The sequence below is a fragment of the Hyperolius riggenbachi genome, chromosome 6 (assembly GCF_040937935.1).
Source record: "Hyperolius riggenbachi isolate aHypRig1 chromosome 6, aHypRig1.pri, whole genome shotgun sequence".
NCBI classification, from domain to species: Eukaryota; Metazoa; Chordata; class Amphibia; order Anura; family Hyperoliidae; genus Hyperolius; species Hyperolius riggenbachi.
The window spans coordinates 214692628-214719604 of NC_090651.1; the positions used below are offsets into that span (position 1 = coordinate 214692628).

The window sequence follows — 26977 nt, forward strand, 5'->3', positions numbered from 1 at the left end:
ACCAATCACAGGAGGGGAGCTATGCCCTCCCCTCCTGAATATAAAGCGGCGGCCATGATGGAAAAGCTCTGTCCTTGCTAGACTGTGGTGCTGAGAGGATTATCTCCAGGCCATTGTTGTTTGAGCAAGTGCATTTATTGTGTTAAAAACAAAGCGTTTTTTTTTTGCTCTTATACTGTACACAGTTAGCTAGTTAGTGAGTGATTGCTGTAGTTAGTTGTAGCCAGTGTAGTGTAGTGGGAGTGTGGGAGTCTAGTGATTATTTAACTGTGTGTAGTGCAGGCAGGTTCAGTCAGGGGCGTAACTAGGCCCCACCGGGCCCCCCTGCAGATTTTCTGAGTGGGCCCCCCCCGGGGCCCGCTCGCGGCCGTTTTGTGGGTGCTGGAGGGGTGGCAGCATGAGGGGAAAGCCTTGCCCACAGTCGGCGGGGAGAGGGGTAGTTCCCCCCTCTCCCTCACCTCAGGGCTCTCCCCTCTGCGCTCCCCTCCAGCTCGTAAGTGTCTGTGGGGCTGTGGTGGGCAGCGAGCGGCGGGCAGATACATACCTGCTTCCGTGCGTTCCATCGGAGACTTCTACCTCTAGCGGCTGATGTCACTTCCGGAAGTGACGTCAGCCGCTAGAGGGAGAAGTCTCCGATGGAACGCACGGAAGCAGGTATGTATCTGCCCGCCGCTCGCTGCCCACCACAGCCCCACAGACACTTACGAGCTGGAGGGGAGCGCAGAGGGGAGAGCCCCGAGGTGAGGGAGAGGGGGGAACTACCCCTCTCCCCGCCGACTGTGGGCAAGGCTTTCCCCTCATGCTGCCACCCCTCCAGCACCCACAAAACGGCCCCGAGCGGGCCCCAGGGGGGGGCCGGGCCCCCCCGCGGGCGCAGGGGCTGCAGGGCCTATTCCTACGCCCCTGGGTTCAGTGCTGCAGTGTAGTCAGTGTAGTGGGAGTGGGGATTATCTGTGTGTAGTGCAGGCAGGCAGGTTAGTGCAGCTGCAGTGTTCACTTGTATATTCCAGTGACAGTTATACACTTGTACTATTTGCAGGCAGCCAGTCACACCGCCGGTGCCGCCACTCTCTGCCAGCGCTGTTCATTCATTCTTTCAGTGACCTTGTGCCGTGCCCAGTGCCCACTGCTCGCTCGCTTGCATATAAGCATCTCATTACACACTTGTATATTATTTCAGTGACAGTTATACACTTCACTTGTACTATTTGCAGGCAGCCAGTCACACCGCCGCCACCGTCACTCTCTCCGTTGCTACCCCAGGGTGGCACTTCCGGGTTCGGGTGGCTAGGGGGGGCAGCAGCTGGCCAGGGGAGGGCCAATGCCCTATTTTGCCATCAGTGGTGCTCACCGCCAGGTCGTGATCACGCTTACGCGTGGATTCACGACCATTTTGACGCATTCCGCCTCGGACACGCTAAGCCGTGAATAGATTTTCAACCACGAAAATCTGCTTCGGCTTCGCGTGAATGCGGACAGAAATCCGCATTCACGCTCGTGAAACCCAGCGCTGAAGTCGTGGTTAGCGGAAATGCGTCAAACTATGCGGAAGTGACACAATGCAGACCAATCAGAGGGCCCCAGCCAGGCCCTAGCAACCAATCACAGGAGGGGAGCTATGCCCTCCCCTCCTGAATATAAAGCGGCGGCCATGATGGAAAAGCTCTGTCCTTGCTAGACTGTGGTGCTGAGAGGATTATCTCCAGGCCATTGTTGTTTGAGCAAGTGCATTTATTGTGTTAAAAACAAAGCGTTTTTTTGCTCTTATACTGTACACAGTTAGCTAGTCAGTGAGTGATTGCTGTAGTTAGTTGTAGTCAGTGTAGTGTATTGGGAGTGTGGGAGTCTAGTGATTATTTAACTGTGTGTAGTGCAGGCAGGTTCAGTGCTGCAGTGTAGTCAGTGTAGTGGGAGTGGGGATTATCTGTGTGTAGTGCAGGCAGGCAGGTTAGTGCAGCTGCAGTGTTCACTTGTATATTCCAGTGACAGTTATACACTTGTACTATTTGCAGGCAGCCAGTCACACCGCCGGCGCCGCCACTCTTTGCCAGCGCTGTTCATTCATTCTGTCAGTGACCTTGTGCCGTGCCCAGTGCCCACTGCTCGCTCGCTTGCATATAAGCATCTCATTACACACTTGTATATTATTTCAGTGACAGTTATACACTTCACTTGTACTATTTGCAGGCAGCCAGTCACACCGCCGGCACCGCCACTCTCTGCCAGCGCTGTTAATTCATTCTGTCAGTGCCCTTGTGCCGTGCCCAGTGCCCACTGCTCGCTCGCTGACATATAAGCATCTCATTACACAGTGTGACATCCTTGTGTGCCCACTGCATCCTTCAGTGACCTAGTTGTATATCCAGTGCCCACTGCTGTGCCCACTGCATCCTTCAGTGACCTTGTACTGTGCCCACTGCATCCTTCAGTGACCTAGTTGTATATCCAGTGCCCACTGCTATACCCACTGCATCCTTCAGTGACCTTGTACTGTGCCCACTGCATCCTTCAGTGACCTAGTTGTATATCCAGTGCCCACTGCTGTGCCCACTGCATCCTTCAGTGACCTTGTACTGTGCCCACTGCATCCTTCAGTGACCTAGTTGTATATCCAGTGCCCACTGCTGTGCCCACTGCATCCTTCAGTGACCTTGTACTGTGCCCACTGCTTCCTTCAGTGACCTAGTTGTATATCCAGTGCCCACTGCTGTGCCCACTGCATCCTTCAGTGACCTTGTACTGTGCCCACTGCATCCTTCAGTGACCTAGTTGTATATCCAGTGCCCACTGCTGTGCCCACTGCATCCTTCAGTGACCTAGTTGTATATCCAGTGCCCACTGCTGTGCCCACTGCATCCTTCAGTGACCTTGTACTGTGCCCACTGCATCCTTCAGTGACCTAGTTGTATATCCAGTGCCCACTGCTGTGCCCACTGCATCCTTCAGTGACCTTGTACTGTGCCCACTGCATCCTTCAAGCGGAATATAACCCTGCATTTCAACTTTGCTCTAAAACATTATTTACAGTATATTATATGCAACCAGCATTTTTTTTTTACTAGACCAGCATTGGAAGGGTACGGCCCGGTTCACATTAGCGGTCGCCGTCCGGAATCGCCGTGCCGGAGCCGGATCGCATGCAGAACAGACGGAATGGACGCACGGCATAGCAATGAAAGCCTATGCGTCCGTTCACATGCGTCCGTTTCGTCCGGACCGGATCCGGACCGGATCCGGACTCCAGCATAAGACCCGACATGCGCTATTTTTTGGTCCGGCTCCTCCGGCAGCCGTATCCGGAGCGGAGCCGGACTGCACCATCCGGCCAATACAAACCAATGAGAACCGGAGAGCGCACAACACACTGGCTAAAAATCCGGATGTTCTACCCCACTTCCTATGCGTATTGAAGCGGCGATTTTGAAAGGGGACACATGGGCAAGCATTTTGGAGTGGAGCAGCAGTGATTTTAAACGTGCTGGAGATGTTGGCAGTATGTCGGAGGTGGAGGTGAGTGCTAAACAGCGGAGGGCCTGATTCCACAGGTCCACCTTCTGCTGACCTCCCAGACCCCAACATTTTTATTCCTTTTCTACTATCTTTTGCCAAACGGATCCGGATCGCATCCTGATGAACACCTGATGCAAACTGACCGGATCCGGATCGGATCCGGATCAGAACCGTACGGTTCCGATTCGGATCCGGTCCGGTCATCCGGTCCGTTTGGCAGAGAACCGCAAGTGTGAACGGGGCCTTACACAGGGCTTTAAAGTCCCTAGAGATTTCTGCAGATGCATCCGAACTTGAGTTAGATACTTTTTGTTTACATGAATGTATCTAAGTGTTTATTGTGACTCATCTCTCTCACTGAGAAGGAGTTGGAGGACAGCCAAAGAGTGTGCAACATTTCTAAATATATACATATAACTAAATAGAATGTAACTATCTGAACGTCTGCACGGAACTTAAAACCTCTGTGTTTAACCCTTCCAATGCTGGTCTAGTAAAAAAAAAATGCTTTTTGCATATTATATGCTGTAAATAATGTTTTAGAGCAAAGTTGAAATGCAGGGTTATATTCCGCTTTCAGTGACCTAGTTGTATATCCAGTGCCCACTGCTGTGCCCACTGCATCCTTCAGTGACCTTGTACTGTGCCCACTGCATCCTTCAGTGACCTAGTTGTATATCCAGTGCCCACTGCTGTGCCCACTGCATCCTTCAGTGACCTTGTACTGTGCCCACTGCATCCTTCAGTGACCTAGTTGTATATCCAGTGCCCACTGCTGTGCCCACTGCATCCTTCAGTGACCTTGTACTGTGCCCACTGCATCCTTCAGTGACCTAGTTGTATATCCAGTGCCCACTGCTGTGCCCACTGCATCCTTCAGTGACCTTGTACTGTGCCCACTGCATCCTTCAGTGCCGTTGTACTGTGCCTGGTGCATCCTTCAGTGACCTTGTACTGTGCCCACTGCATCCTTCAGTGACCTAGTTGTATATCCAGTGCCCACTGCTGTGCCCACTGCATCCTTCAGTGACCTTGTACTGTGCCCACTGCATCCTTCAGTGCCGTTGTACTGTGCCTGGTGCATCCTTCAGTGACCTTGTACTGTGCCCACTGCATCCAGTGATTCATTACTAGCAACATGTCTGGCAGGGTTTCGCGGGGTGAGAGGAAAGGGAGTTCAATTGCCTCAGCCACTTCTGGGACTGCTCCACGTCCAGGGAGAGGACGCCCAGCTGTACGTGGTCGTGATGCAGCAGAAAGGGGGGCAGCAAAGCCTGGGCCGAGTCAGCGGACGCCATTGTCCAAATATTTTAAAGTTTCTGGTCCCCGTGTGGTGGTTGAGCAAATGGAACCTGACGTACTCATGGACATCATGACTTCCTCCCAGACCTCTACTGTGAGCACCACTCCAAGCAGCAGCAGCAGCCAACGTCCCACGCTTGTTGTGACATCCACCCCAGCACCCACTGGTCAGCAGCCCTCCCAGGATGACAGCGTTCTGTCCCTCAGTCCGGCATCTGGGAACCTGCTGATGCAAGAAGCTCAGGACTTACTGGGGACTGATGTGGCAGAGATTGAGATCGGGCCACAATCACAAGCGTTGTTGAGTTCTGGTGATGAAGAAGAGGGGTCTGTGTCTGGGGATGTAGGGACAGAAGAGGAGGCGGGGGAGTCAGAGGAAGAGCTGGATTATGATGATGCTGCTGATGATGACGACGTTGTGGACCCTAACTATGTGCAGCCTGCTGAGTCCGTGGAAGAATGGTCAGAGGCAGAGCAGGATGACGAGTCACCTCGGCCTAGGCAAGGATATCGCCATATGTCAGGCAGGGGCAGGGGCATCGGCAGCAGTGGGCGTGGAGGAAGTAGACAGGACACTGCTTCAGCCGGCACCACCACCATGCAACCCCCGGCAACTACTACCACACATTGTTCCGCTGCACCCTCTGCTAGTGGGGGCCGCAGTAAATTGAAGTCACCAGTGTGGGATTGCTTTGATGAATGTACTGATGACAAAAGGTATGCGGTGTGCAGGTTATGCAGCAAAAGATTGAGCCGTGGGAAAAGTCTGAGCAAGATGGGTACCTCATCCCTCCAGGGCCACCTGAGAAGCCGCCACTGCCGCGAGTATGCGGAGTTTAAGAGGAAGCAGGCACTGCTGGCAGGGGTTCCTGAGAGCAGAAGGCCCACCAGCGCAGCAGCATCATCCCTCCCTCAGGGTCATGAATCCCCCACAGCAGCAGCAGTAGTAGCACGCAAGCGCTCTTCCACCTCGGCTACTCAGGACACAGACATTGAGGCTGGCAGCCAGTGTTCGTCTCTCTCCTCTGTCTCCCCTGCATCCCAGCGTCGTCAGACCCTGCTGAGCGACACCTTTCAGGGTCTGACCAAGCCTCTGCCTCCAAGCCACAGGCGGATCCGCAAACTAAATGGCTTGCTGGCCCGGGCCATGGCATCACAGCTGCTTCCCTACTCCTCCCTGCTCAATCTTGTGGTGCAGCGCTTCTTGCGCACCTACCAGGGGATGAGCGAGCTGCTGCAGGATGCCCGGGCGGTGGTACGCTTTTTCCGCCTGTCAGCCACTGCCTCTGCACTCTTGTCCACCTTACAGCAGCAGTATGGAAGGCCACAACACCGGCTGATCATCGACATGCCAGTTCGCTGGAATTCGACTCTGGCCATGTTGGAGCGGCTGTGTCAGCTCAGGCTGGCTCTTAGGGCCTACATGCTAGACCCAAGTGTCCCCAGCAACCAGAAAGTCCCCATGATTACTGCCACTCAGTGGACACTGATGCAGCAAGTATGCCTGGTGCTGAGTCCCTTCCTGGAGGCAACCAAGATGGTCAGTGAGGAGCGGGCCTCTGTGTGCTAGTGGGTGCCCTTGGTTTGTCTACTGGAGCAGGCAATGGACAATTTAATTGAGCGTGGGGATGAAGCCCTGAGGCAGTTGGAAGAACAGGAGCAGATGGCAGCACAGTCCAGCTCAGAGGAGGGCTCACAGCAGGTAGTGGAAGAGTTGAAGGTCCCTAACCTGAATGAGGAGGAGGAAGAGGAGGAGCAGAGTGCAGCAGGCGTTGTACGTGGATGGCGGTTTGAGGAGGACAACGACATGGCACAGGAAGAGGACAGGCATGCGTTATGGGACAATGGCGAGGACGAGGAAGATCTTGCTGGCAGGGCCCACTTGTTTCCCATGGCTGTGCACATGTTGCGCTGCCTTCGCAGGGACCCCCGGGTGATCCAGATGCGTTCAAGGGAGGACATCTGGATTACCTTGATGCTTGATCCCCGTCTGAAGGGGAAGCTGGGAGACTTAATGACGCCATCCACCAACGAGCAACGCACAAGGGAGTTGAAGGAGGCCCTTCTGCGCAGACTACTGGAAGCATTCCCCCAGCCTTCCACCCCCACTGTAACTGCTCTGCCAAGCCAGCAAGAGGTGCCTGCCATTTCCACTAGCAGCACAACAACAACCACCAGTAGCAGCAGCAACTGGCGCCCCGGAGACCTTAAGAGCCTAAGCAAGAGCCTGTATGCAGTGCAGCAGCCCAGAACAGAGGTGCCCGCCACAGCATCCACCACCAACCAGCACAAGCAACGACTGACCACCATGGTGTCTGACTATATGGGGTCATCCAGCGGGCTCAATGACACCGACAGCCCCGTGGACCCCTTGGAGTACTGGGTCAAGAGACTGGACATCTGGAGCGAGCTTTCCCAGTACGCCCTGGAACTCCTATCCTGCCCTCCTTCCAGTGTCCTCTCAGAGAGATGCTTTAGTGCGGCCAGTGGCGTGGTCACAGAGAAGCGCTCTCGGCTCTCCCACGCCTCTGTGGACAAACTCACCTTCCTGAAAATCAACCAGGCTTGGGTGGAAGGTGAGTTCCTGGCCCCTGTTGTCGGACACAGGGGGACATGAAGTAGCTGCTGCATGTGCTGTTGTTAACTATGCCTGCCTTTATAAAGACAGTTACTACCTTCCTAGTGCCTACCTTGGTTAATTTTTTGGTGTTATGGTACTACTACCAGTAAGTTGCCATGGTCCTCCTTCTGAGCTGCTGAACTGACCGCCCGCTTTGTCCTCCTGACTCAGTCGCTAATACACTCTGCGTTCACACTGGCCAGCACTATAACGCTGTGCTACTACTACTACCACCAGTATGTTGCCATGGTCCTTCTGTGCTGCTGTACTGACCGCCCGCATTGTCCTCCTCCTCCTGACTCAGTCGCTTCCACCAATGTACTCTGTCTGCGTTCACACTGCCCGGGTCACCGGGTGCATTTAATTTTTTGGCCAGCGCTATGACGCCGTGCTGCTACTACTACCACCAGTATGTTGCCATGGTCCTTCTGTGCTGCTGCTGCTGCTGCTGCTGAACTGAACGCCCGCTTTGTCCTCCTCCTCCTCCTGACTCAGTCGCTACCACGGTACCACCAATGCACTCTGTCTGCGTTATCACTGCCCGGGTCACTGGGTGCATTTAATTTTTTGGCCAGCACTATGACGCTGTGCTGCTACTACTACCACCAGTATGTTGGCATGGTCCTTTTGTGCTGCTGCTGCTGAACTGACCGCCCGCATTGTCCTACTTCTCCTGACTCAGTCGCTTCCCGCTGCTGCACTCTGCGTTCACACTGCCCGGGTCACTGGGTGCATTTAATTTTTTGGCCAGCACTATGACGCTGTGCAGCTTCTACTACCACCAGTATGTTGCCATGGTCCTTCTGTTCTGTGCTGCTGAACTGACCGCCCGCATTGTCCTCCTCCTCCTGACTCAATCGCTTCCACCAATGTACTCTGTCTGCGTTCACACTGCCCGGGTCACCGGGTGCATTTAATTTTTTGGCCAGCACTATGACGCGGTGCTGCTACTACTACCACCAGTATGTTGCCATGGTCCTTCTGTGCTGCTGAATTGACCGCCCGCATTGTCCTCCTCCTCCTGACTCACTCGCTTCCACCAATGTACTCTGTCTGCGTTCACACTGCCCGGGTCACCGGGTGCATTTAATTTTTTGGCCAGCACTATGACGCTGTGCTGCTACTACTACTACCAGTATGTTGCCGTGGTCCTTCTGTGCTGCTGAACTGACCGCCCGCATAGTCCTTCTCCTGACTCAATCGCTTCCACCAATGTACTCTGTCTGCGTTCACACTGCCCGGGTCACCGGGTGCATTTAATTTTTTGGCCAGCACTATGACGCTGTGCTGCTACTACCACTACCAGTATGTTGCCGTGGTCCTTCTGTGCTGCTGAACTGACCGCCCGCATAGTCCTTCTCCTGACTCAGTCGCTACCACCACTGCACTCTGCGTTCACACTGCCCGTGTCCACTGACAACTCTGCTGCGATGTCATTGCTAATTGCTGCAAAAAAAAATAAAAATTACAAAACCCTCTCTGGGGCCTTTTTGGCGTCAGCCACTCATCCTCCTCCAGAGGGACCTTCGCCGCCAAGTGCCATTGGAACCCGCCTTCACCTCTTTGATTGCTTAACGCATATATCCCTTTTTCAAACCACGTATTACCAATTAACCTGCTGAGCGGTCTGGACGAGCTCAGCTCGTCCAACACCGCCAGAGGCTGCCGCTCAGGCCCTGCTGGGCCGATTTGCACCAAATAAAAAGCAGCACACGCAGCCGGCACTTTGCCAGCCGCGTGTGCTGCCTGATCGCCGCTGCAGCGCGGCGATCCGCCGCGTGCAGCGGCGAAAGAGGGTCCCCCCAGCCGCCCGAGCCCAGCGTAGCCGGAACAAACAGTTCCGGCCAGCGCTAAGGGCTGGATCGGAGGCGGCTGACGTCAAGACGTCGGCTGACGTCCATGACGTCACTCCGCTCGTCGCCATGGCGACGAGGGAAGCGAAACACGGAGGGCCGCTAATTGCGGCCTTCCGTGTTATCTCTTGCCGCCGGAGGCGATCGGAAGATCGCCTCCGGAGCGCCCTCTAGTGGGCTTTCATGCAGCCAACTTTCAGTTGGCTGCATGAAATAGTTTTTTTTTTATTTAAAAAAAACCCTCCCGCAGCCACCCTGGCGATTTAATCAGAACGCCAGGGTGGTTAATAGCCCCATTTACAGTGGTGATTTGTCTTTAAAAGCCATTAAAAAAAAATAAAAAAAATTTTTGGAATTTTTTATGTTTAAGTTATGTTGCCCCTTATTACCTAGATAATCCATGCAATTTGGGGGATTGTAGCATGTATGGGGGCTTTGTTATTAACGTTAAAAGAAAATCCGCCTCCGGGCGGGAATCCACGCGTGATTACGCCATTCACGACAGAAAATCCGCGTGGTTGCGTGGACGCGGACGAAAATCCGCATGCGGCAGGGCCGAATGCGGATTTTTTTTTGCAACCACGCGGATTGCCGAATTCGTGGATGAGGCACATCCGAGCATCCCTGTTTGCCATACATGCGGACGCCCATGGACACAGATCACCTCAGCCAGACATCAACACCAGACACTGTTCTTTTGTAAGCTGACACCTCCTCTCCTCTTCATTTGTTTGCTGTGTTTTGAACTGGCCTGCTCTAATGTGTACATGTAACCCTTTCACTGCTGTCTGCTAGTGTTAGCTGATTTAACTTTTTGCAGAACTGGCACTTTGCATTTAAGGCATGCATATTTATATATTCTTCTAGTTTGGCTGCACACTGAAATATTGTACTATCTCAATAACACTTACCACTTTACTTAAAGGACTTCCGATGCACAATAAAAAAATTCTATTTTTTAATCGCGCTTCTTCCGGCCACGGGCAGTAGTCGCAGTCCCTCACCGCAGCCCTGGGCCTCTTCAGTGTTCCTGCTGGCCGTCCGCAATGATGGCACCCCGCCGGCCGGGTCGGCTCTTCTCCACTTGAGTCCACGTCATCTGGCGCATACTGTGCCTGAGCATTAGTTGTGCACACGCACAGTATGCGCCAGATAATGTGGACTCATAGGCACAGAAGACCCGACCCTGCCGGCGGGTAGCCATCATTGTGGATGGTCAGCAGGGACACTGAAGAGGACCAGGGCTGCGGCGAGGGACTGTGACTGCTGCTCGGGGCCAGAAGAAGCCCTAGGTGAATAAAAAATAGATTTTCTACTTTGCATCGGAAGTCCTTTAAAGGAAACCTTAAAGTGTACCTGAGTTGTGTACTGGTGTATTTATACTTACCTGGGGCTTCCTCCAGCCCCTTGAGGTGCTCCCTCGCTTTCCTCTCTGGCCGCGTTCTTGTCTTGTAATATTACACAACCCCCTTCTGGTAATCTGGCCAGTCGCAGCCAGTCATGTGCTTCTGCACATGCGAGTTTCCCTCACCATTCCCCCTCCCTGTTGTTCTTCTCTTTCTTCTTGTCCCTCTCTGATATCCATTCAGCAGCTGTTCCCACTGAAAGTTGCATGTGCCTCCTGAATTGCGCTCCCGTAGCCAGGAGCATTCTGCATTTGCAAAGTTGCTAAAAATTGGTACTGCGCACGCGTGGAACATTTCCAACTATGGAAGCGTGATCAGGGAGGTGTGTGGCCATGCCTGATCCCTCACCCTCTGCAGGGGCATCAGGCTGAGCTCTCCCTGTGCTCCATGACCCCCCTTAAGAGAAGTACTCACATTTCCCCGATCCAATGGCAAATCTCTCTGCTCTCCTCAAGCTGAGAAAACTATGGTGACTTTCCTGTCGCTTAGCCTCCAGGTACTATGGTTACTCCCAGTGCGGCCGATTCCATGATAAGAGTTCTCCTATCTCCCTCACTGCTACCCCCTACTGCTGGCTTTTATTGATCACATCATTACGCGACACCGGCATTAGGAGGAAGCAGGAAGAGGAGGACGCTTATCATGCAGGCACCCAGGAGTAGGTGAGTTGACTGCTGCTGTTCCCGCTGTGGGGAGTGGGAAACCAAAGGAGCCACAGTGGGGGGAATACAGGAGCCATGGGGGTGGGGCACAGGGGGGAACAAAGGTGACACAGGGAAAAAAAGGAACAAGGGACATGAGGTGACACAGAGGGAGACAAAAGAGACAGAGGGGGGACAAAAATGCACAGGGGAATAGGTGACATAGAGGGGGACAGAAGAGGCACAGAAATGACAGTGTTCTTAAGAACAGATTTAGATTAAGAACAAACCTACATTCCCTATTTCCTTCATTAACCAAGGACTACCTGTATTTCACAAGCCACTTTATTAGGTATGTTTTGCTAGTACTGAATATATTCTTTTTTGCCATCAGAACTGCCTTAATTCTTTATGGCATTCCTCCGAGATTTTTGGCCCATACTGACGTGTCATGCAGTTGACTCCACCCACATCAAGCCATGGTCACACCCATTTTTGTCATTTGTCATACCCACTCCCCCCCTTCCTCCCCAAGGTCCTCTGGGTTGCATCCCCCCCCCCAGGCCAAATGGTCCCAGTCCTCCCCTGCACGAATGTGAACCTTTCCAGAGAGGAACCCAATGTAAAACCAGCACTTGTGCTGCTAACTCCTTAGCTACACGACTGAGTGAGAGAATCCGAATAATCATGAGACAAGAAGAACTTAAAAGAATTGAGTTAGCACCCCCATATTCCTGTCAGTTCAGGTTTTCTTCTTTACTGTGGTACCTTATGTTGTTTAAAGAATGAGGCAGCATTTGAAGCACTGCAGAACTTGTCACTGTTCAGCAGTGGTGCTCAAATACCCCTTTTTAAAATTCGAGTTTGGTCGAATTCGAATAGTAAATTATTCGAGGTCAGTCGAATATTCGAGTCGAATAATTTTCGACCTCGGACTTCGAGCTCACTATTCGAGTCGGTATTCGAGCTCATTATTCGAGCTGACTATTCGAATTGGCCTTAAATAGCTTCCAACACTTGTTTTGAGGGTGAATGATGCAAGAAACATCTTTTTTTCCAAGTAACAACAGCAAGTGATTATGTGGGGATGTTCCTTTAAAAAAAAAAAAGGTGGAAAGAGAAGTTGTGTCCAAAATTTTGTTCAGTACTGTATATACTTCTTCTTCTTCTTCTTCTTTATCTTCTATATCTTCTTCTTCTTCTTCTATATCTTCTTCTTCTATATCTTCTTATTCTATATCTTCTTCTATATCTTCTTCTTCTTCTTCTATATTGTCTTCTTCTTCTTCTTCTTCTTCTTCTTCTTCATCTTCTTCTTCTTCATCTTCTTCATCATCATCATCATCATCATCTTCTTCTTCTTCTTCTTCTTCTTCTTCTTCTTCTTCTTCTTCTTCTTCTTCTTCTTCTTCTTCTTCTTCTTCTTCTTCTTCATCTTCTTCTTCTTCTTCATCTTCTTCTTCTTCTTCTCCTTCTTCTTCTTCTCCTTCTTTTTCTATATCGTCTTCTTCTTCTTCACTTATTTCTCTTTTCAATTTTTTTTTAAAGAAATGCAGCTATTTTTGAGCGTAACAAATAGCTGGTGGCGCACGCATGTTGGAAGCGCCATTGTATGTGCTCCCTGGCAGTGGAAACACACAGACAGCAGGAGGTAAATTCAGCAGCAGGAGGAGGAGGATGAGTGTGTGGCAGCAGGCAGTCAATGAGGCAGGCAGCGTGACATAATAGCCCTGGTACCTAGCGGTGATACCAGGGCTGTAAATAAACACAGCAGGCAGGAGGTCCCAGACAGCGGTCGTGCAGCCCACATCGTGTCCAATACACAACTGGGACAACACAGTTTTCAACCCGGGCACCTCAGAAAAATTAAACCTTTTTTTTTTTTAATGGTTTTTTGGTTTTGTTTGTAAAACCAATTACACAGATATATAGCTATTGTTTGACGTAATAGCTGGTGGCAGAGTGGCAGCAGAAGGTAATTCTGTGTACCCTGGCAGTGGGAAACACAGACAGACAGCAGCATCAGCAGGAGGAATGGAGGAGTAGTGTGAGTGTGGCAGCAGGCAGGCAGCGTGACATAATAGCCCTGGTACCTAGCGGTGATACCAGGGCTGTAAATAAACACAGCAGGCAGGAGGTCCCAGACAGCGGTCGTGCAGCCCACATCGTGTCCAATACACAACTGGGACAACACAGTTTTCAACCCGGGCACCTCAGAAAAATTAAACCTTTTTTTTTTTTTAATGGTTTTTTGGTTTTGTTTGTAAAACCAATTACACAGATATATAGCTATTGTTTGACGTAATAGCTGGTGGCAGAGTGGCAGCATAATGTAATTCTGTGTACCCTGGCAGTGGGAAACACAGACCGACAGCAGCAGCAGCAGGAGGAATGGAGGAGTAATTATGTGAGCAGCTATTGTTTGACGTAATAGCTGGTGGCAGAGTGGCAGCAGAATGTAATTCTGTGTACCCTGGCAGTGGGAAACACAGACCGACAGCAGCAGCAGCAGGAGGAATGGAGGAGTAATTATGTGAGCAGCTATTGTTTGACGTAATAGCTGGTGGCAGAGTGGCAGCAGAAGGTAATTCTGTGTACCCTGGCAGTGGGAAACACAGACAGACAGCAGCATCAGCAGGAGGAATGGAGGAGTAGTGTGAGTGTGGCAGCAGGCAGGCAGCGTGACATAATAGCCCTGGTACCTAGCGGTGATACCAGGGCTGTAAATAAACACAGCAGGCAGGAGGTCCCAGACAGCGGTCGTGCAGCCCACATCGTGTCCAATACACAACTGGGACAACACAGTTTTCAACCCGGGCACCTCAGAAAAATTAAACCTTTTTTTTTTTTAATGGTTTTTTGGTTTTGTTTGTAAAACCAATTACACAGATATATAGCTATTGTTTGACGTAATAGCTGGTGGCAGAGTGGCAGCAGAAGGTAATTCTGTGTACCCTGGCAGTGGGAAACTCAGACAGACAGCAGAAGGGCAGTACACAGCAGACCACTGTAGGTGTAAAATGTGTGGCTGCAGGCGACGTAATAGTCAAAGTGAACCAGGCTGGCTTAGTGAGCAGGAGCCAGGAGGTGGTAAAGGGTGGTAAGGCACATTAACGATGGTTCTAAGTTCCGGCAGCCAGTTCATGTCCCCCTCTCGCCGACAACAGGGGCCAGGAACTCGCCTTCCACCCACGCCTGGTTCATCTTGAGAAACGTCAGTCTGTCCACAGACTTGTGAGACAGACGTGAGCGTTTCTCGGTGACCACGCCACCAGCTGCACTGAAGCAGCGCTCGGACAGCACGCTGGAAGGGGGACAGGACAGCACTTCCAGGGCGTACTGCGCCAGCTCGCTCCAGATCTCCAGGCGCTTGACCCAATACTCCATGGGATCAACAGGGGCATCGCTGTCAAGCCCGCTGTAGGACCCCATGTAGTCAGCCACCATGCGGGTCAGGCGCTGGCTGTGACCGGAGGAGGATGCTGCTGCATGCACCTCCTCTCTAGTCACTGCTGCCGGAGCCTCTACAGTCCTGTAGAGCTCGTGGCTGAGAGACAGCAGGTCTGTGGGGCGCTTGCTGCTGGATGCAGGCACCTGCTGCTGCCTCTGTGCTGGCTGGACAGTGGGGGTGGAAGGCTGGGGGAAGGCTTCCTCCAAGCGCTCAACAAGGGCCTGCTGCAAGCTCCTTATTTGTTGCGCTGGGTCTCCTCCTGCAGGCGGCAGGAACTGGCTCAACTTCCCCTTGAGGCGTGGGTCCAACATCATGCTGATCCAGATGTCCTCCCTCTGCTTCATCTGGATCACCCTGGGGTCCTTGCGCAGGCACGTCAGCATGTGCGCTGCCATTGGGAAGAGGCGGGCCACGTGTGCTGGCACATCGACGGCAGTGCTGTCCTCATCCTCCTCCTCTGCCTCCTCAGCCTCATCTTCTCTCCACCCCCGCACTATCTCAGCTGCGCTGTGCTGATCCCCCTCATCAGCAGCAAGGTCAGGGACCTCCACCAAGTCCTCCTCCTCCTCCCCCTCAGAGGTGGACTGTGCAGCTGCATGATGACGCTCCTGCTGGTCCAAGGCTGCCGCTCCCTGTTCCAGCACAAACCAGGGGCACCCACTCGCAGACCATAGCATGGTCCCTGCTCACCATGTTAGTGGCCTGCAGAAAGGGAGCCAGCACTAAGCACACCTGCTGCATGTGCCTCCAGTCATCATCGGGGACGATGGACGGGATGTTGCTGGTCCTGTCCCTTCTCTGAGCGGCGGACACAGTGGCCTGGGCAAGGTACTGGTTGACAGCGTGCTTCTGTTCAACCAGACGCTCCAACATCGCCAGGGTGGAGTTCCAGCGAGTCGGAACGTCAATGATCAGCCGATGGCGTGGCAGCTCCAGCTCCTTTTGCACGTCTTCCAGGCTCGCACAGGCTGCAGCCGAGCGCCGGAAGTGACGCACAACCTCCCTTGCCGTTTCCAGCAGTTCGCCCATCCCCTGGTAGGTGCGCAAGAACTTCTGCACCACCAGGTTCAGCACGTGGGCAAGACAGGGGATTTGGGTCAGGTTTCCCCTGTCTATTGCGGCAACCAGATTGGCCCCATTGTCGGCCACCACCTCTCCGACTCTGAGGCCTCTGGGGGTCAGCCAAATCCTCTCCTGCTCCCGGAGTTTGGCCAACACATGGGTTGCCGTCAGCTTGGTCTTCCCAAGGCTGACAAACTGCAGCAGCGCTTGGCAGTGGCGGGCCTTCACGCTGCTGCTGAGGCGGGGGGTTTGGCCAGGTGTGCCGGAGGATGGCAGAGGATCGGAGGAAACTGCTGCAGTTCCCCTGACCCTGCGGGGGGGCACCACCCACTGTGTTTCTGCTGCTGCTGCTGCTGTGCCCGCTGCTGCTCTCCCATCCTCACCCCCTTCCACCAAGCTGACCCAGTGGACAGTGAAGGACAGGTAGCGGCCTGTCCCGAAGCGGCTGCTCCAGGAGTCCATGGTGATGTGGACCCTTTCACCAACCGCGTGCTCCAGCCCTCGCTCCACATTGGCCATCACAAAGCGGTGCAGTGCAGGAATGGCCTTGCGGGCGAAGAAGTGTCTGCTGGGCAGCTGCCAGTCTGGGGCTGCGCAAGCAAGCAGCGCACGCATGTTGCTCCCCTCCTGCACGAGCGTGTACGGCAGGAGTTGGGAGCACATGGCCCGTGCCAGCAAGCCGTTCAGCTGCCGCACGCGACGGCTGCTGGGAGGCAGAGCCCTAACCACCCCCTGGAAGGACTCGCTCAAAAGGCTCTGGCGTGGCCTTTTGCTGGCACGGGAATCAGCAGACACAGCAGAGGAGGCCACTGAGGACTGGCTGCCAGAACAGGCCTCAGTGTCGGCGGCAGGAGTTGCAGAGGGGGGAGGAGCAGTGCGTTTCCGCACTCCTGCTGGTGCTGCTGGAGGAGCAGGAGGGCGGGTGGCTGCTGTTGCTGCTGCTGCTGCTGCTGAAGGCTGTGCAGTGATGGGTGTGGTGCCACTGCCAGCACCAGATGCCTTCAGCCTCTGGAACTCCTCATGCTGGTGGAAATGTTTCGCAGCAAGGTGGTTGATGAGCGAGCTCGTGCTAAACTTTAAGGGGTCTGCACCTCTGCTCAACTTCCGCTGACAGTGGTTGCAAGTGGCGTACTTGCTGTACACTGTGGGCATGGTGAAAAAACGCCAGATTGGTGACAAAAACAACCCCCTACGGCATGGAACCGCTGCTGCCTGTCTCCCTGTGGTGGTTGGGGGGGGGGCTTGGGTGCGGCTGGTGGTGGTACTGGCAGATGCTGCTGCTGCTGCTGCTGAGCCTGAGACACCAGCAGGCTGTGGGACCTGCCTACTGCTGCCAATGCTTGCAATGATGCGCCTCCTTGCAAGGCCCACAAGCGCATCCTCCTCCTCCTCCTCAGAGCTGCTGATGACGACATCCCCTGGAGCTGGTGGCACCCAGTCTCTGTCTGTCACCGTGTCATCATCATCCTCCCCCTCCTGAAACATGTCCTGCTGGGATGATGACCCCCAAACTCCTCTCCTGATGCATGGATGGGCTGCTTGACTGTCGCCACAGTCTTGCTGTCCAATCCCTCATCCCCCAAAGTGCCCATCAGCATCTCCTCCTCCAAATCGCCAACAACAGCAGACAATTGACTCATCATGCCTGGGGTCAAAAGAGTGCTGAGTGACAGGTCGGCGACTGACGGTGAACTGGCCTCCTCCCCAGGCCCTGCTGGGCGGCTGCTGCGAACAGGGGTGGTGGTGGTGGTGGTGAGGGTGGAGGCCTCGGATGCAGAGCTGATGGCGGGCTGCTCATCCTCCGTCATCAGTTGCACCACAGTGTCTGCATCCTTTTCCTCAATGGGACGTTTCCGACCCGGCTGGAGGAAAATCGGAGCAGGTGCTACACGCTGCTGCTGCTGTGTCTCTGCAGCGTGAGTTGCAGATGCTCCTGCTGGGCGGCGCCCAAGGCGTCCACGGCCAGTGGCTATAGGAGGAATGTTAGCCACTGACGCTGCTGCTGCGGAACTGTGCATGGTGGCGCGGCCGCGCCCGCGGCTTGCCACAATGCTGCTCCCTCTCCTCCTGATTCCCTTGCTGCCCTTCCCCTTGCCCAAACCGCGCTGGCTGCCACTTCCAGACATCTTCGATGTTTTGGGCGTAAACACAAAAGTTTTTTAAAAAGGCGGGTGAAAAGTGGGGTACTTTAATGGAGTGGGTTGGTGGGTGAGGTGACTGAGTGAGTGTCTAGTACAGTAAGTAAGTAGTAACAGTCAGGAAGTACAACTAGCAGTTACAATAATCAGTAGTAATCACAAGGAAATAGAATGTGTGTACACTACAGACAGTGAGTGCACGCACGCGCAAACACGCGCAGGAGCTGGCCTATGAACAGAGACTGAGTGAGTGTCCCTAGTACAGTAAGTAAGTAGTAACAGTCAGGAAGTACAACTAGCAGTTACAATAATCAGTAGTAATCACAAGGAAATAGAGTGTGTGTACACTACAGACAGTGAGTGCACGCACGCGCAAACACGCACAGGAGCTGGCCTATGAACAGAGACTGAGTGAGTGTCCCTAGTACAGTAAGTAAGTAGTAACAGTCAGGAAGTACAACTAGCAGTTACAATAATCAGTAGTAATCACAAGGAAATAGAGTGTGTGTACACTACAGACAGTGAGTGCACGCACGCGCAAACACGCGCAGGAGCTGGCCTATGAACAGAGACTGAGTGAGTGTCCCTAGTACAGTAAGTAAGTAGTAACAGTCAGGAAGTACAACTAGCAGTTACAATAATCAGTAGTAATCACAAGGAAATAGAGTGTGTGTACACTACAGACAGTGAGTGCACGCACGCGCACACACACGCAGGAGCTGGCCTATGAACAGAGACTGAGTGAGTGTCCCTAGTACAGTAAGTAAGTAGTAACAGTCAGGAAGTACAACTAGCAGTTACAATAATCAGTAGTAATCACAAGGAAATAGAGTGTGTGTACACTACAGACAGTGAGTGCACGCACGTGCAAACACGCGCAGGAGCTGGCCTATGAACAGAGACTGAGTGACTGTCCCTAGTACAGTAAGTAAGTAGTAACAGTCAGGAAGTACAACTAACAGTTACAATAATCAGTAGTAATCACAAGGAAATAGAGTGTGTGTACACTACAGACAGTGAGTGCACGCACGCGCACACACGCGCAGGAGCTGGCCTATGAACAGAGACTGAGTGAGTGTCCCTAGTACAGTAAGTAAGTAGTAACAGTCAGGAAGTACAACTAGCAGTTACAATAATCAGTAGTAATCACAAGGAAATAGAGTGTGTGTACACTACAGACAGTGAGTGCACGCACGCGCACACACGCGCAGGAGCTGGCCTATGAACAGAGACTGAGTGAGTGTCCCTAGTACAGTAAGTAAGTAGTAACAGTCAGGAAGTACAACTAGAAATTAAAATAATCAATCAGTAATCAGAAGGAAATAGAGTGTGTGTACACAGACAGTGAGTGCATGCACACGCAGGAGCTAGTAGCCTATGAACAGTGACTGAGTGACTGTCCTAGTACAGTTACAGTATATAACTACAATACAAAATACAATCAATCAGTAGTAAAGGACAGCAGAAATACTGGTATAGATGAGAAATAAACAGAGGACAGGAGAGAACAGCTGCCTACACAGGCAGGCCCTGAGGCCTAAAGCTGTAAGCCTGCAGCAGCTGTCTCTATGTAACACAAAAGCTACTAACTAAAATACAATGTCTATCTAACTAACAACAATATAGGTGTGTATAGGAGGTGTATGTGAGCAAAAACGCTAGGTAAATGACCACAATAGAGCTCTTGCTAAGCCAAAGCACAAAGGAGCAGATCTCTCTCTGTACAAGTCTCAGGCAAGGACGGAAAAACGGAACATGGCGGCCGCTATTTATAGGGTAGGGGCTGGCCAGGGTCCCCCTCTGTGATTGGCTGCCGTCAGAGGGCCTGGGAGCCCTCTGATTGGCTTTAAGGACATCAATCTGGGCTATGACGCTATTCGAGCTCGGTATTCGAGCTCGAATAGCGCCGTTTGCTCGAATAGCTCGAATAGTGAATGGGCTATTCGAGTTTACTCGAATAGCCCATTCGAATAGCTCTAGCTATTCGGAGCTCGAATACCGAGCTCGAATAGCTGAAAAAGAGCTCGAATATTCGAGCTACTCGAATATTCGAGCTCTGCTGAGCACCACTGCTGTTCAGTAGATGAGTAAAATAAATGAAACAAATCTTTACTTCACATCCTATCTCTTATCTGCTGCTTGCAGAGGCCTCACATAGATCATATTTGAAACAGAATCAATACATGGACGCTTTCTAATGAAATAAGACTCGTTTGCATCATCCACTGTGAACAGAGACAATTAGAAAATTAAGCTAACAAACCTGACTTCGGCTGAATAGTGTAATCATGTGGTTGAAGTATTAGGTGTCCACAAGAAAATGGGTGACATCTTGTCGATGGAACTGGAAGAAGAATTATTATTTCTTACAAAGTTACTATTACATTATTATTTAAAAATTAATTTGACACTAAGAATGAAATGAGAATAGACTTGAAGCCTGGACTGTAACATAGAGGCTGCTATCTTTATATATTTATTTTTTTAAATGCCAATTGCCTGGCTGTGATGCTGATGTTTCTACTTCAGTCTCAAACCTGGAACAAGCATGCAGCCAGTGGAGTCAGAAGACACAACATGCATGTTCAATCTGCACAACAGCCAGGCAAGTATTATTTTTTTAGGAAGTCCGCAATGGCACCTTCCATATTTCTCTTACTTTAGTTAGATTCACATTATGCATGTTGCATTGCATTATAACAGAATGTCACATAGCAATGTGCTGCGATCATTCCACAATTGGCTCGTTCACATAGTCAAGTAGACTCCACGGTGTGCTGCATTCCATTATAATAATGCACAACGAGCTGTATGGTACTGGACACTGCGCCGGTTGGGCCCACTTTTTCAATGGCTGACAATGAGGTTTTGTGCGCTGCAATAAAATGAGGAGGGAGAGAGAGACAGAAGATAATGTAAGCAGCAACCAATTTTTTTCCCATAATTGTGGTTGAAGCTTTCAGAATTGCAATGAGCCTTCTTTATAAATGCTTTCAGCCATGGCTTTCTCTATCTCATTAAGTTGCCCAGGCTCTCCAGAGCTGGTGCGGGAAATCTGGGTGGCCAATAGGAAACTTGGGCACCGCATAAACCACATTACTAATTGCAGCTATAGCAGCCCCAGTGGACAAGTTGGTCGCTGGATATAGCCAAATTGCCAGGGTGGCAGAGATAATGGCGGCAAAGTAAGTTAACAGGTGTAAGTGTGTAGATGACGGAGATCAATGTTAGGCAGAGTCGGTTAAAGCGGCATGTGGGCCATGGGACATAGGTAACTTTCTTGACCCCCTTTCCCCCTCCATCAAAGTCAGCCCTCGAGGCCCCTGACCCGTCTACCAACAACCAGAGGGCTACTGCACAATGTTTTGCTTCATTCTAATAATTTACCTATCCTGGCACTCTGTCTTCATCCCCACTGCTTGAGATTTGGGTGTCATCAGCATTTAAGGACAACAAAGAGATGATTTGCATATTCAGCAGTGATGCACTGTGGGACACCTCATATACTCACTCCAACCTGAATCACATAAACCTTCTGTTTTAGAAGGCAAAATTCTGTATTATATCAGCATATAAGTGATACTGAAAAGCAAAGGTGTGTATTAATTTGTTCTGACAATGAGTGTGAACAATAAACATGATCCTAGAACAAAACCTTGTGGTACACCATTCTGCAGAATCAGTTCTGCAGGATGGCCCGGATGATGACTTTTTATCCTCAACAAAGAGGCACATTGACGTTCTTTATACCTATCTGCGTATGACTGGGGTGCTGACATCCAATTCTTTTACTTAATTGACATGGAGTTGTACAGTCATTATATTGTCTGAGCACCCAGCATCATTTTCATGGCGTATATACCATATGGCATTAACAGTAGAACAGAGCACCCCAATCCTGTCTTGAAGGCCTACAAACAGTACATGTTTTGCAGGAAACCACAAACATTCACAGGTGAGGTAATTAGTGTCTCATTAGAGCTGATTAACTACCTGTGTGGATTTCCACAAAACACGCACTGTTGGTGGGCCCTTAGGATAGGGTTGAGAACACTGCTAGAAGATTTGCTTTCTACCAGACAGCAATGTGTCTTTAGTGGGCCAAGACTAAAGAAACATTGCTGTCAGAAATGCATCAACTAATTTTGTCTGTCCTACCTTAATGCAAAATAAAGAGTGGAGTTTTATACTGAAGCCATCAATGTGTTGCAGATATGTTCTAACTACTGTATCTATGTGGATTGCTTTGGAAAAAAAAGGTATTCTTCCGCACTATCATAGTATGTTTGGGGTATGAGCGGTGTCACCTGCCAATAACATGATAGGTGATGAATTTCTGCTGTGTACTTGTCAGGAGAGAAGGCAGAACAAATGTTGAACTGCCCGCCCACCAACATGCAGATACCAGTGTAAACCCTGAAAGGGGCTTGTTTACATTTGATAACATAAACGTATGTATGGTGCATAATCCTGAGCCTGGATTGCTGGGGGTTTAACATTATATATTGTGCAACATAAAGAGTGAAGAGCTGCTATATCTAGAGAGAACTTTATGAAGTCTTCCTCCCATACAAAGTCATTTTCTGTGCAGCCTGACAGATAATTCCTGGCTTATAAAATGCAGATGTAAATTCCAGCACGTTTTGTAAAAGACATTTTCAGCCTCTGAAAGGATCCCAGAGCTGAGAATTGCAGCGAGAGCCAAAGAATAGCGCTTAAATAATGACAGGTATTATTCTGTTGTGTTTTTATTCCTAGAGGGAAATAGTGTAATGAACGCTTTCCGCAGTTTTTTACAGAAAGAAGGAAATCTCCGCATACAAAACGTGAAGTGATAAAAACGCCATTATTCCTCTCCGGTGTACAGTCTGCTCACAGAAGACAAACGAGGCGTCGCTAGGAGTGTTTCCTGATCACATTTCTTTTAGAAGCTCCAGCTACATGAGAAAGTGGAAGACATGCTAGGAGGCAAATAAATTGCCACATACAGTCGGATCTCATTTCTATATGCCCGTTTGAATGGGAAAGTCAGTTCCTGACACACTCCAGTACTATGTGCGTGCTCGGGCCCTTCACTAAATCAAGATGAGCACTTAAATATTTTGTGTAAGGCACTATAGGAGTAAAATATCTTTTTACCTAATTCAGACCTGCCCATTTATGACATGGTGTATAATGGGAATCTAGAGGCACCTGGGGTGTGGTAAAATATTTAAAGGACCACTATCACGAAAAATAGGAAAACCAAAATTCATAAAAACACAAATAAAAAGTGAATTTTTCCCTTTGTAAAATGTGCCATAAATTACTTTTCTTCTATGCTGCTGTTGCTTGCAGTAAGTAGTAAAAATATGACAGAACTGACAAGATTTCAACTAGCCCACCTCCTCATGGGGGAGTCTAAGGCCACATACACACATCAGACCATAGTCTTTTGAAAATGAAAGATCACAGACCAATCTTACCACCCTTCATGTAGTATGAGAGCCACGCCTACACAGTCTATTCTATGGAGCTGAACTCCCCACCAGAAAAAAAATCTTTGCAAGATGCTGCACACACAGATGCTGTACAGACACAAAAGATCAGTATCTGCAAAAGATCTGTTCCTGCCAAGAATCCATTCCTGCAAATTGCAATGATAGTCTATGAGATCTGCAGATCATCATACACACATGATTTAACTGACATTCATCTGCAGATCAGATCCACCAGGATGGATTTTCAGATCTGCGGATGATTGCTTGATCTGCAGATGAATGTCAGTTAAATCATGTGTGTATGATGATCTGCAGATCTCATAGACTATCATTGCAATTTGCAGGAACGGATATTTGACAGGAACAGATCTTTTGCAGATACTGATCTTTTGTGTCTGTACAGCATCTGTGTGTGCAGCATCTTGCAAAGATTTTTTTCTGATGTGGAGTTCAGCTCCATAGAAAAGACTGTGTAGAGTATGGCTCTCATACTACATGAAGGGTGGTAAGATTGGTCTGTGATCTTTCATTTTCCAAAGACTATGGTCTGATGTGTGTATGAGCCTTAAGGGTTTTCTTTATTTTCAAAAGCACTTAGTGAATGGCAATTGCTCAGTCAAACTGCCATAATAATGTGCACACAGGTATGGTAGTCTGCTGGTATCTTTGGATAGATCCTTTCTAGGGAGTGGTTTTGTGAAAAATTAATGAAATACTAAGAATCCCCCGTGAAGAGATAATCGAGTCAAAACCTGTCCTGTCAGATTTCAGCTAACTACTGTAAGTGACAGTTACATAGGAAAAAAGTATTTTATATCTCATTTTACTCTGGAAGAAACATACTTCTTATTTGTATGTGTTTACATGTATTCAAAATTTTACAATTTTTCTTGATACTGTTCGTTTAAGAGCAGTTTAAAAAGAAGAAATCCATGGGATCCGCACACTGTTTCAACAAGCATGTTTTGGGGCTACTGTGGGTCCTTGACAATGGGGACCCAGTCCTCCATGGCCCTGAAACAATCGTTGGTGATCGGATGATACCTGATTATGTATCAAAAATTGACACTTATTTGTTGAAACAGTGTGTGTGGAAACCATGGATTTGCTCTCATATACATTGTTGGTTCAGCACCTGGGAACCTCATATGGTGTTCTACCTCACATCTGCATTCTCAGTTTGAAAAAAAGGTAAGTGATAGCTTACCTCAAAGAAGACATCCATACATATCAGGATGTCTATCCATATATATCTATATCTATATATGGTTTGCAAGGTTTATTGAACAAGGTAGCAATGATGCATTTCTTGGGTAGATCTCACTTCCTCATTTCAATAAAAAAAGTGCCTATACCAATCAGCGTTGGACTTGGAGTGCCATTTATAATGTGGTATATAAGTGTGGTCACTCAAAAAAAAGCTAAAATCCATGTATTTTTACAAAACCTATCCCAAAAAGTCAGAATGCTGTGTACTGGTTAAGAACTCTGCCTCTGACACAGGAGACCAGGGTTCGAATCTTGTCTCTTCCTGTTCAGTAACCCAGCACCTAATCAGTAGGAGACCATGGGAAGACTCCCTTACACTACTACTGCCTATAGAGCGCACCCTAGTGGCTGCTGCACTGTCAAGTTGGGTTCGCAGTAGAAAAACGCAATATAAATGTCTTGTCTTGTCTAAAAACAAAATGTCATTATTTGCAAGTCGTTTAAACCCTGCATTTAATGGCAAATACAACACAATAAAATAATAATAATATTAATGTTCACCCAATTGACCAAGTTACAAAGAATTTTGGATGGATTGTCAACAGAAAAGCATGACTGTGCATGCTGGGAGTTTTTTATTGAGTGAGCAGCAGCGTGGTATCGATGGCCGCAAAGCTTTGTATAACATCAATGGTATCGCATTAGCAATGCAGCAGTTCAGTCAATTCTTGATTAGATTTGCTGCTGAAATCCTATCGAGATCAAGTGGAGTGAGGTTGAAAATCTATCACGCCACCACAGTAAATTTCTTTTGAGGTAGTAAGCAATCTTTTTGCTGACCAAGCAGCTTACCACCCATGTACTGTATACACACCACAATATTATGCTGTAAGAGTGGACTTTGTCAAATGTTCCCATTCGATCGCAGTCACAGGAGCAGAGACATAGCTATGATGGGGACCCATGAAAATGGGACATACTGGCAAGAGGAATGCACCGACCGAAGAGGTGAATCAACTCTCTAGTATACTGCACTGCTCTCTGCATTTCCCAACTCTGTATAGTCTCTTCTATGAACACTGGCCTTGCTGCAACTGTGACTCCTGCTACTAGGTCCCTGCCCATCTTCTTCAGTAGCAACAGGTAGTGGGGCATCACTAGTGCGGGGCAATTAGTAACAGGTGATGGATGGGCAGTAGTTAAAGCAGTGAACAAGTAGCAGTAGGCAAAAGGTGATGGGTAGAGATAGTGGCGGAGGAGTGGGGTGCTGTAGAGTAGCAGGTGGCATGATGCATTGAACACAGTCAGGCCCCGTGATTAGTGTGACATGCAGGGAGGTCAGGAGTGAACTGTCCTGGGGCATGCAAGGGCCCCCTCAAGTGCATGGGCCTGGTCGCTATTGCGACAGCTACAACGGCGTGCCCTATGCCACTGATCCCAGCCTTTTCAGGAAGAGTATCAGCAGGAAAGCCAGGCAATTTGCATTGTTTAATAGGAAATAAATATGAAAGCCTCCATATTCCTCGCACTTCAGGTGCCCATTATTATGCAGCAAAAAATGAAAATATACAAATTGAACCTCCCCTTAAGAGAGGTTCATAATAGGCCAAGCCGTTGGGTAGTTGGGAGCTGGGGTGATCATTATTACTTACCTAAAGGAGGCAGCATCTCTGTACTCACATCTATAGACAACATCTACCACCCCGGCGTGCATTGCAGCGCTTTCAAATGCACGTCTTCACCAGGAACTACAAAGTTCAGCTCAATTTTTCTTAAAGGTACAAATGTGCTCATTACAGCTGAAACAGGTGCTGAAAACGAATGCAACTCACTACTACAACTTATTAAAGGGGACCTCGCCTTTCACTTTTTTTTAGAAGAGACATCAGTTCCACACGTTGCAAAGCAAGTTAGCTGTGACACGTGCAGGCTTCAGGTCCCCACCCTAACCTAAGTTTAAAATTACCCAAAGATTTGGGAACATGCATGCAAAAGCCAATTAAGCGGTCAAAATAGTGGCTATTAGTTTCCAAAGAAAAGGCAGTGTTTTTGTGCTAAAGCAATGTTTAGTAGGGCATTTAAACCACAGAGAAGCATGAATACCTTATTACAAACTACAAAAGGAGAAACTAGATAGGAAGATAACTATTATTAAGTATTTATATAGTGTCATCGTCAATGCTTTACAGAGTGCATATATTCATGTCACTAGCTGTCCCTCAGAGGAGCACACAATCTAATCCCTACCATAGTCCTGTCCATCAAAGTCTAAAGTCATTTTAGGGGGAAGCTAATGACTTTATCT

At 49.7% G+C, this 26977-nt stretch overlaps 1 long non-coding RNA gene across 2 annotated transcripts in view; it reads right to left on the reverse strand.

The window, feature by feature from the left end:
* Positions 1–26977, reverse strand: part of LOC137522643 (uncharacterized) — a 261446-nt gene that overhangs the window by 59203 nt on the left and 175266 nt on the right. Inside the window, exon 3 of one of the 2 annotated variants that reach the window (XR_011022372.1) lies at positions 20247–20327. The exons of the other annotated variant lie outside the window; for it this stretch is intronic. This is a non-coding gene — a long non-coding RNA (uncharacterized lncRNA). The remainder of the gene's footprint in view (positions 1–20246; positions 20328–26977) is intronic. 2 annotated transcript variants of the gene reach the window in all.